Below are 10,908 nucleotides of genomic sequence, written 5' to 3'. Positions count from 1 at the left end.
TTTCCTACGATAAACCAATGATTCAAAAATGTTTTGTTTTAATATTTTTATCAACCTGATTGAATATACCGATATCATAACCAAATATAAAACTAATTTAAAATGCAGACTTCTATCAACAGATTTGTAAGAAGGCTACAATAATGTTTAATGAGAAGGAGAGAGTCAGGTGATCCAGAAGGAAAAGCGGTCCTTGTGATATCAATAGTGTTTATTTAAATTAAAATCGAAAATGAGAATCCGGTGGTGAGCATGAAGTAAAAAATATAGTGAGAAGCTTTGAGAAATTGATGTCATGTCGCCAATAGAAACAGTGTATTTTCTCTATGAATTTCTAGTTTTCGTCACATATCGGGAACTTCGGTATGCCGTACAAAAACAACCCGGGTATATTTAACAGCACAGGAAACCGAAACCAGTAATGGAAAAATAAAAATGAGGACATTATTGCTAAGCCATGTACATTTTTTAGTTTATACATGTGTAATTTCCTTTAAATCGCTTCACAGGTTAAAAAGGAGTTACATTTGCCAGCGACAGGCAATGACAGGCAGAAAATATACGTGAACTTACACATCGGGCTAGGGGGGTGATGTTGTATCCCATGAACTCTTCAGGTTGTGGGGACACCGGAGTCTAAATACGTTTATATGGTGGATAGAATTACTACATCGCACAACTTTGATGGGAAAAACTGTTAATACTAAATCTAATATGGAGGTAAGAGTATATCGCTGACACTAACGTATTGTTGTAAATACAGATAATTCCTCAATCTCACCCTCTTACGTACAGTATTGTTTGACTATGTCCATTGAGACAGTATTGTTTGAAACTACATTTGTATTATCTATTCCCATGGGCTACATTAAGTAAATTATTTGAAAATGTTTTAACAAAACAGCTTTAATCTATATCTTACCCGGACAATCATATGATGGCGAGGAACAGATCTGATATAAATTATTAGTCAAGTGCAGGTTGGCGTTTTTTTCTTTTTTCTTTTATTTAAGACCGTCATTTGCGAAGTTAGAAGCAAACAACAATATGTTACTATAATACGTACAGTTGTCGCATTTTGCGGTTTCCGATTTGATACGGCACCACCTAAACGAGTTTGGAATTTCCCATGATGGCGGCATCCATATGAAAGATACGTTTCGAATACAAAAGCCAAGATATTTCCGTGTGTAACAGTTTCCGTATAGTAAAAATAAAATGGATATAAAAGTAATACCCAAATAGTTTCTTTATACATTGAAATAAATAATCTGTCTAATTTGATAAGAATTTAATACTCTCTGTCTCGTTTTCAACAAAGAAAACGTTTCGAGGACATATGAAAAACAGAACAGGTAATTTAATATTTTGATGTACATCAAAAGAACCGTACAACGGTACATTGTGGTTGACTGTGCGGGCGTCACTCTCTCTGTAGTCTTCAAAGGAATTTTTTGCTGGCCTGTGATTGGTTCAGATTTTTTCCTTGAGGTGAGTTCCCATAGACAATGGACTATCGTTTCTGTTTCGTTGTTACAAAATGTACATAAAGGGCTTGTAGCTAGCTTGGCTTTGAATAGGAAATTATTTGTGACTAATGTATGGTGAATTATTCTAAGTTGGAACCACTATAACTTTGTACTATGGGACACAGGGACCTGGCACGATTTTTTTAACTAACAGTATACATATATATATGTTATACTATCAAGGGTATGAACTCGGCGGTCGAGAAAAACGGACCTATTTTTTTAAACCGTGTTTATTTTAATAAATGGGTTTTATACAACATTGACGGATATCTTACCTTCAAGTGAAATAATTTATCTTTCCATTAAGTGCTTGATGAACAAAATTGGCCAAGTATTGACGAAGTTATAACTTGATGAATCGGGAAATTTACGACAAATATGCTAGGTAGACATTTCCCTGTCCGGTCGAAATGTCGTCTCGGCTCTAATGGGTACCTCAAAAACCAAGCCAAAATCACAAAATCTACGCTTGTGGTGCTAAACAGTACCTATAACTGTGTTCATCCACAATCTCCTTTGGAAGTGTCATGACCCGTGCTTTGTAGAAACTCCATTTAAACATCGTGTAGCTCTCTTACTTTAACCGTCACCGCCATGTTCATTTGTTCTTCGGAACGCTTCTCGAGTTTACTCATAAGCACAACACTACATAATTTGCACAATGTAGTCACAATATGTAAAGTCGAGAAGCGTTCCGAGAGAAAAATGAACATGGCGGTGACGGTTAAAGTATCTTATGAGGTTTGTCGTCCCAGAGAAAGCTTAAAATAGCAGAGTTAAGTTGGACAATATATTTTTCGGACGGGTTTGGCAGGGTGATAAAAAGATAATTAAACTGGGAGATAAGGAGTGGTTTAATAATGTTAATTTTTCCAATAGGTGTTAGATTCCGCCTTTTCCATGATGTAATCAGAGCTTTGAGTTTTACTGATTTCTTATCAAAATTCAGCCTAGGTATTTCTGTTAAGTCAACTGAAAAATCAATGCCTAAAAATGTAAACTTATTTCTACCCCATTATAAATTCGCATCTGGCAAGAAGGTTTCATCACTGTTTTTTTACTACCTAGCCAAATGACATGTGTTTTGTCAGCATTAATATTAAGCCCAGATATCTCAGAAAATTTATTTAATTCACATATAGATTTCTTTAAGGAAGTCTCAGAGCCATCTAGCACCAGACCAGTATCAGCATACTGTAAATTGAGAAATTGAGTTTGTTTTCTATTGCAATACCCTTAATATCTCTATTGGTTCTAAGTTTTGCTGCAAGAACTTCAACACAAAGAATAAAAATGTAAGAAGCGATTGGATCGCCTTAACGACAACCGCGTTGGATGGAGATTGGGGCCGAAATATTACCACCTTGATTTATAGAGGAACTTACATTGCTGTGTAATATTTTTATCCATGCTTTTATTTCATTCCCAAAATTAAAATAGTTCAAGACCTTCTCAATATAAATCCATGATACAGAATCAAAGGCTTTTTCAAAATCAATTGATAGTAACATCCCTGGAATATTTTTATCTTCAGCATAATGCATCACATCATATAAAGTACGGACATTTTCCCCAATGTCTGAGAAAAAGCCTGTTTGGTCATTACTTATTAACTTATCTAAAACTGATCTAATTCTTTGAGAAATTACTCCAGAAGCTATTTTATATGTGATGTTTATAAGAGAGCAACCAACTAAATGATTTTACATAGATCACAGTGTTAAACTTTGTTAAAGATTTGTACTATATTGTTAAAACAAAGAAATATTAGTTAGGTATTGTGTTCTATAATTAAAGTCTAGGTTCTCATATAACACTAGATAGAAAAAAAAGTCCTTCTGCTCAAACTCCAACCAGGGTAGCTTTATTGAAATCAGGCGCATTTTGCACTAAAATATCCGGAAATTCTAATGTTTTTACCTATTCATTATCAAAATTGATATTTTGAACCTAAATCTCAATACGAATTTCCAAATTGATATTACGGTTATCTAGGAATAATTACCTGTCAGAAAACATTTTTACTTTTGAAATCCATAATTAGCCAGCCAATCAGCGGCCGGGTTAAAATTCTATCCTGGGCTCAATCTTGTATACACAGGGGCCATTTCGAGGGTCTTTTTTATTTAGTTGGTTGATCCCTATAAGGGATATGGGTCTCCAATTTTTTTATTAGATTACGTGGTTTATTTCCCTTAGGGATACATGTAATAATTCCCTGTCGTTGGGTTATGGATTTATAGATCTGATTAAAAATTGCTGAACATTTTTCCAAAAATACTTGAAAAATTCTGCCGTAAAACCATCGGAACCAGGACTTTTATTGTTTTTGTTGTTTTTTTTCATTTTTTTTGAAGTACATTACCTGCTGCTGCTAGTGTTATAAGACCTTCTATACTATTAGCTTCAGATTCAACAAATTTAGGAACATTACAACCTCGAAAATATTCATCAAGATTAATATTTGTAACTTTTCTGAAGCCGTACAAATCTTTATAAAATGTGTGTATTTCTTTTAAAATTTCTTCCTGTTACGTTATAATAGTATCATGTTTTTGAAGATTTGGAATTACTTTTGAAATAAAATTGCGGTTTTCTAGGTGAAAGAAATAAGAAGTAGGTTTCTCACCTTCCTGTAACCATTTAGCCCTAGATCGAATAATACTTCCTTTAGTTTTTGTTAAAAGTATGGCTTCTAGTTCTCTCATTTTGACTTCTAATTCTTCACTATTACTATTTGAACTATTTTCCATGAGTTCTATAGTTTTCTTGAGTTCATTTTCTTTAAGAGTTTGCTGCTTTTTCTAATAAGATGAATATGAAATGGTCTTTCCTCTGATTTCCATCAACAGAGTCTCTAAAATTAACTGATCATCAATTACAAATTGTATTAAGTTATCAGGAATAGGAGAAAGCGAGTTTAAATTGTATACTGGAAGACAATACTGTTTTTTAACATTCTCAATAACGTTTTCTACTATTCTGGAATAATCTTTATCATATAAAAGAGAATTATTGAATTTCCATAGGCCTTTTCCTTTCTTAAAATTGTTAAACTTCATTGATATCATAGGGGCAGAGTGATCATTTCTATAACCAGGTTCAATATATGACTTTGTTATTGAATATACTAAGTTTTCTGAAATGAGAAAAAAGTCTAATCTAGCTTGTTTTTTGAAATTTCTTTTACGCAAAGTGAACCTTCTATTATCTGGATGTTGATTCCTGTAAATATCAACAAGGCCTTTGCTTTCAATTATTTCTAAAATGTATCTTTAGCTGCATTATTATTTATGTTTCGATAGTTATCATAGTCTTTTTCAGGGTCTAAAACAATGTTAAATCGACACAAATAATTACGCTCTGATTTCCGAAATCGTCTATTGTTTCTGCGATCAAATTAAAAAAAAATTGGGACTATCGCGATTAGGACCGTAAAGTGTTATAAGTGTCATTTTTTGGCCTTCGATATTTATGTCTATCGCAAGAAAATTTCAATTTAAATTTCTCTTTTCTTTTTGGACCTTACTCTCAAAATTATTATTCAAAAGAATTACTATAATAATAATATGATAATAATATAGTAGTTTTCCAATACAGGAACACATGATGTTCATCTACACTGGACTCAAATTAATGATAAATGTTTAATACATTACAGTTCATTTTCCGGTTATGGCATGGTTGCCCTATAGTTATAAATAATATCATGTTAAGTAAAGAATTGATCAAGTCTGTTTTTAAAATTGTTTATGTTTGGAGCTGTTACAATTTCTTCTGTTAGACTATTCCACCATTTAACTGTTCGGATCGAAAAGCTGTTTCCTCTTTTGTTGGCCTTAAACTGTTGTGGAAAGATCATTTTGGTGTGACCTCGACTACTCCGTCTGTATCCTACATCCAAAGTTTTAAGAATTTACAAGACTCCTTGTCATAAATATTGTTGGTTATTTTAAAAAGTTCAATCATGTCTCCTCTAATCCTTCTATATGTTAAAGTAGGTAGTTTTAGCTTCTGCAGTCTTTCTTGATATGGTAGTTCTTTCATGCCTGGTAGACTTTTCGTGGCTCTTCTCTGTGCTGATTCAATTTTATCAATATCTTTTATTCTAGTTGGTGACCACACAGAGCTTGCATAATCAAGATGTGTTTTACTCAGCTTTTATATAATGGAAGGAAAGTTTTGTGGTTCATGAAGTGAAATGTTCTCCTTAAAAGTCCAAAAATCTGGTTTGCTTTGTTTACTTTTTCGCTTATGTGATTTTCAAAAGTTAATTCCGGGTCAATGATTACTCCAATATCTTTTTCTTTTTCTGTGAGTTGTAAATCCTTTCCAAGTAAATGATAGGTAGCTTCTGTTCCATTTCTTTGTTTTGTGTTTCGACCAACTGACATATATTCACATTTCTCTGGGTGCATCTTCAATAACCATTTGGCGCTCCAACTTCCCATAGTATTCATATCATCTTGTAATATTGATTTGTCTTCAATATTTTTAATTATTCTCAAATTTTTTGTATCATCAGCAAAAAGATACATATCAGATTTTACAATGTCTGGTAGATCGTTTACGAATATTACAAATAATAATGGTCCCAAGACTGACCCTTGTGGGATACCCGATGTAACCTCTTTCCATTCAGATTTTGTGGAGTTTATTGTTACTTGTTGTTTTCTCACTTCTAAAAAACTTGATATCCAGTTGATGATTTGGTCCGAAATGTTATATGATCTTATTTTACTCATTATTCTTCTGTGTGGCACTGTATCAAAAGCCTTTTGATAGTCCATATATATACAATCAATTACATGTCCATTATCCATAGCTGCTGTCCATTTATCTAGCACCTCCAATAGTTGCAGTGAAGTAGATCGACCTGATATAAATCCATATTGCCTCGAAGAAAACAGTTCATTTGAACGCATAAAGTTATTGATGTGCTCGCGGACAATAGTTTCCATAACCTTACATATAACGATATACAGGCTAACTGGCCTGTTCTTCAGGATTTTCATATAACTCTATTATTTCCTGCTTTGATTTTGATTTCGAGTTTATATATTTCCATATTAGTTTAGGGTTATGTTTAGATCTTGCTGCCAATGAATGTTCGAATTCCTTGCGTAGCTTCCTTGTCTCCGACTTAACGTGATTTCTTATTTTGTTATATTGTTTCTTTACTTCAGGGTCAGATGTTTCTACTACTTTTCTTGGGAGTTGATGTTTAAATTTTATTTTTTTGACAGTACTTTCATTTACTGGAAACTGGTGTTTTTTTTTCTTGCTAGTTTTAAAAAGTTCTTGTTGGTACATGTTTTTCAATGATATTCTGAATGATTTTCTTGAAATTTTGCCAATTATCGTTGATTTCGTTTTGCTCCTCCATTGCCTCGTTCCAGTTTGTGTCTCTAATTTGTTTGTTAATTTCCTCGTAGTTTGCCTTCGAGTACTGCTTTTTGCTTATATTTCTACAAGTAACCGTTGTATTACATTCGATGCTGGTAAGAATTACGCTATGATCACTCTTCCCCAGAGGACTCTGGTATTCTATTGATGATATTGTGCTTTTCTTGTTAGTTATAAGAATCTAATACATGAGGTTTATCATTCCCTTTCCATCTTGTAGGTCTAGTGATTTTTTGCCATAAGAAGTTGTCCTGTAAACAATTAAGAAATCTATACTCCTGAGATTCTGTGCTGTCACTCATAGTGTTCCACGTTTCCCAGTTTATTTTAGGGTAGTTGAAGTCACCCATCATTACTAGGTTGGTGTAGTTTTTATTTGATACTTCGTTGATCAGTTTTGTTAAATTTTCGTGTTGTTCTCTCATCAGTTCCACTATCCGACCTGTATATCAATCCGATTAATATCTTTTCGTTTTTGTTTAGAGAAATTTCTACAAATATGTTCTCCTGGAAATCTGTTTCTATTTCCACCTCTCGTGCCGAAAGCATTTTGTGTATGTAGAGAATCATGCCCCTCCCTACGTTATTATCAATGTTTTTATCAGAAATGTTGTAGTTGGTGTTGCCCTCAATGGAAAATTTCTATGGCTTCATATTTAGTGATCTTGTTTTCGGTTTAACCTCTGTAACTCCAATTATGTCGGGATTATCGCTGTTTATTCTCAGAGCTAATTCAGAAAGTTTATTTTTCATCTGATCTGCATTAGTATATAAGCATGTAAGTTTGAAGAATGTGGCAGTGTTTTGTTTACTATCCAATTTCCTCTTGCAATTTAGTCTTGCCTTACTTTGATTTTCATTACTTTTCTGACCCATGGTGGGCCCCGAACTTTGAAGGTAAATTCCCCCGATGGGTGCGATTTTCTTTTCTGTATAGCTTCTTTCCATAGTTTATTTTCTTGTTCTCTTTCAGCCTTTGTGAGATCATTACTGATCTTTATGTTCTCGTTACCATCTTCTCCTAGATTTTTGATATTTTTGAATAGAGACTTTTTCTGTTCTTCGCTTTTCAGTGATACCAACAGGGGTCTGGGTTTTGCCTGTTGCTCAGTTTCCTGTGAGGTATCCTTCACGTATTTCCCCAATCTTCGCAACAAGCTCCTCTATACTTTCGCTCCTGACATCGCATTGGTGTAGGATTGATTTCACTTTGTCCGTATCGTGGGATATTCTTAGGTCCTTTGAGCTGGAATCACACTCAGGAATTCCATATATGACTATATTGCGCTCCCTAGATTTTCTTTCATTTATTTCCGACATGATGTCGTTAGTGATTTCAGGCTTAGGTGTTGGTGTTTTTGACTAGGCTTTGACGACTTGACTCCATTCGTCTTGATTTCGAGATTTCTCTTCATTTATTATTCTGCGGACTGCTGCCTCATCACATTTTGTTGTCATTGATTCCTCTAGTGTTGATATCCGGCTTTCAAACTGATCCATGATCTCCTTACATCTTGTTTCTATTTTCATGTCCGTGACTATACGTTTCTGTACAATTAATCTGCAGTTTATGCAGAACCACATATAATCTGATTCCTGAAGAAGTTTATATTCTGCGTCTCTTTTACCGAGACATTTTATACAAAAATGTGACCTACATCTTTCACATTCTAACATTTTGGCGTTTTCGTCCTAAAATATCTTCTTACAATCTTTGCATCTCCAATGTTATCCTCTTCCTCGCTGCCCAACTCGTTAAATTTTGTTTGGAATAAACTACCACTTGGAGATACATCAATTAGGTTCGTTTTCGATCCCGATTTTGAGTCCGCACGCCTCCCTCTGGTTGATATTGGCTTGTCGCTAGGGACGCCGCCGCCATCTTTCTTTGTCCTTGCCGCTGTTGACATCTTCAGCCCGACCTGTTCGGTCTCTTTCAGAGTGTGTCACTTTGTTTAAATTTAATCCTCTGGCGTTATTAACTGTTATAAACACGCATATATCTTTTAGTTTAGGGTTCTTACCCCAAACCTCTAAAATTTTACGATTTTCTCTCCTCCTCTAATCGTCGAGTAGCTACCGATACCGGAACCGGAAGTTTCTTCTACTGTACCCCGTGAGTTTGAAGAAAAAGAACTGAAAAAACAATCAAAACCCCATTCGTTTCTAATAATATCAGATAAATCATCCGTGAAATGTGTGTCCTGTAGACAGAATATGTGATGTTTTTTATCTCGAAGGTATGAGAAAACTTCTGTTCTTTTAACAGATCTTTGTCAGCCTTCAACTTATATAAACATGTCTGGGGAATAAAGAAAGTGAAGAAAAAAAAATCCAAAAATAAATACCTTTCACTTTCCCAGTATCACCATATACTATCATTATCGGAACTGCTGAATGTTTGATATGTTGTAAATCATCCTTATGGTTGTTAGTGGAATGTATGTATACAGGAAGAACCATGTTTTCAAATTGAAGGACGTTAAAGTAAGGCAGAGTTGCCGTTCGTGCGATATAGCTATAAGGGTAGGCATAGAACATTTCTAGGCATAGAAGAGGACGAATAAAATATGATAAATCAAGTAACAGAAGACGGAGGGGAAAGAAGGGTGGAAAACATTGAAAATTTGCAAATAAAACGTACTCTAAATTTGTAGTATATGAAAATAAAATCACTATTGTAGAAACAAACGTTATATGAGCATCATTTAAAAAAAAATACACTACTGTTAGCTTATATATAAAATGCACCTCATAGGTACATACAGGTACAAATTGTGTATGTAAATGTCATTAGAGAGAGGTAAAAATAATTACAACAAACAAACTCACCTTTCGAAAAAAAGAATTTGGTATCCATCCAAGAAGAATGGGAAAAAAACAACTCACTATTCCATTTTCACACACACCCAAAACTTAAATAAATAGAAATCGTTGTTAGAAACGTATTGAATAGAATACCACTTTTGAAACGAACTCGTACATGTATATATGGTCAACAGGGGCATTTAAAGCCAAGTCACGGTCGACCAGTCACCTCAATATCCATCAAATTCTCCTGTAATTAAAGTTCGCATCGTTTTCCAGAATCTGATTAGTTAGTTTTTGTGTCAGGAAACAGCCGTCTCTTTTTTCCATTCTTTAGGATTACGAAAAGTTTGCCATCAACACTATATGATTTCTGTACACAGTCTACCTTAAATGCGTCTTTCAATCTCTGCTGATTAGTTTTTGTAAGGTCTTCGAAAATAGTTATTCAGTTTCCGCCTGGACCTGGTTATTTCATGTTTCTTGCGCCTGTGAGTGAACTTCACTATGATGCTTCTTTTCCTGGCATTATCGAATTTCCCCAGTCTGTGCGCTATGTCTATGTCGTGGGGCTGGAGGGGCACATTGAGCTTGGTGTTGACGAGCTCAACCACTTTCTTCAAACATTCCTCCATAGAGATTGTCAGAGTTGTCTTGGAGCCCGTTAATCCGTATAGAGTTTTTCCGACCGTGTTGTTACATTGAGAAATTTTGCTTACTATGGCGAAAGTCCATTAAATGTACATTGAGATATTTGATAACTATGGCGAAAGTCAACTAAATGTACATTGAGATATGTTGATAACTATGGCGAAAGTCCATTAAAACGTACATTGAGGTATGTTGATAACTATGGCGAAAATCCATTAAATGTACATTGAGATATGTTGATAACTATGGCGAAATGTCGATTGAATGTTCATTGAGATATGTTGATAACTATGGCGAAAAGTCCATTAAACGTACATTGAGGTATGTTGATAACTATGTCGAAAGTCCATTAAATATACATTGAGATATGATGGTAACTTTGGCGAAAGTCCATTAAATGTACATTGAGATATATTGATAACTATGGCGAAAGTCCATTAAATGTACATTGAGATATGTTGATTACAATAGCGGAAGTCCAATAAATGTTCATTTATATAGGAAGCATTAC

The sequence above is a fragment of the Argopecten irradians genome, chromosome 7 (assembly GCF_041381155.1).
Source record: "Argopecten irradians isolate NY chromosome 7, Ai_NY, whole genome shotgun sequence".
Classification (NCBI taxonomy): domain Eukaryota; kingdom Metazoa; phylum Mollusca; class Bivalvia; order Pectinida; family Pectinidae; genus Argopecten; species Argopecten irradians.
The sequence above is the reverse complement of the archived record's forward strand: the minus strand, read 5'-3'. Positions refer to the sequence as shown.